Below are 1222 nucleotides of genomic sequence, written 5' to 3' on the forward strand. Positions count from 1 at the left end.
CCCAGCAACGCCCCACTTGGGCGCGGCTGGGGGTGGGAAAGGAGTCAGCTCCCCACGTAGCCAATGGGGCCACATACTTCCCGCCCCCACCCCACCCCCAGGCCCCAGCTACCCGCTCCCCAGTCTGCGGTTTAGGGGATGAGGGTTTCGCAGGCACAGAGCAGCGGCTGGGGACTGGGCACGTCCGCGCTGAGGGAGCCCTCCAGCCAAGGTGACCCTGCAGAAGAGGAGGGCAGGGCTCTGGGGACGGCAGGCGGGCTCTCGTCAGCTCCGCCCTCCAGGCGCCTGGGCCGGCAGCAGCGCTTTGTCTCCTAGGGCCCTCCCCACCCTTTCCAGGCTAAATATAGGCTTGGCTGCTGGCCCTGAGCCCCGCCCCCACCCCATGAAGAATAATTATAGCAGCCCCATTCATTGAGAGCCTAGAGTGTGCCAAGCACACTGCTCATCCCCACAACGATCCGGCAAGGTGGGTACCAAAAAGGACAGGGAAGTTCAGAGAGGTCAAACAACAGGCCCAAGGTCACCCAGCTTGGAAGTGGCAGGGCTTTGGAATCCTTGGCGGTGACTCTGGAAAGCCCTTTGCAGGGTCAGCCCTGATCAGTATCCCCCACCCCTGGGGGTACTAGGAGGCAGCTCCCCCTCCTTCCATCCTGGCATCCTGTACAAGAAAGGGGACTCCCGTATCTCACAGCTTTTGGAGGGGGCCTGAGCAGGAGGCAGAGGAGGTTGAAAAGATACCACCCTCCAGAGCTAGAGACCTGTGAGAAGGTCCAGGTCGGGTGGTGCCTAAGCCCCTGAGTGGTGCGGAGGACCTAGAGGGTTCCCTTGCTTTTAAAGACCTAGCCCAGGCCAAAAGCCTCCTCTTCCAGAAAGCCCTCCAGAGCTGCCGGCTCAGAGTCACAGACAGAACCCGAAGAACCTTAGGCTCACACCTTGTCTTGAACAGAAACTCAAACTCAGATGAAAAGAACACATGTGTGGGGGGAAGGAAGATCTTGGGGCCCTACCCACTTGGTTGGCCAGTTCTGTCCCCTTAGGGAGTCACTCCAAACTCCTTACAGTATGACAGCATGATATGGAAACTGAGGCCCAGGGTCACACGACAAGTCAGTGGCAGAGAAGGAATGAAGACCCAGAACTCCCGAAGGTCAGGCCAGGGCTTCTCTACCAGACCAACTCCCCCATCCCTACAGCCACCCTTTCCCGGCCTAGAGGTAACCCC

The sequence above is a fragment of the Pteropus vampyrus genome, unplaced genomic scaffold, assembly GCF_000151845.1.
Source record: "Pteropus vampyrus isolate Shadow unplaced genomic scaffold, Pvam_2.0 Scaffold86, whole genome shotgun sequence".
NCBI classification, from domain to species: domain Eukaryota; kingdom Metazoa; phylum Chordata; class Mammalia; order Chiroptera; family Pteropodidae; genus Pteropus; species Pteropus vampyrus.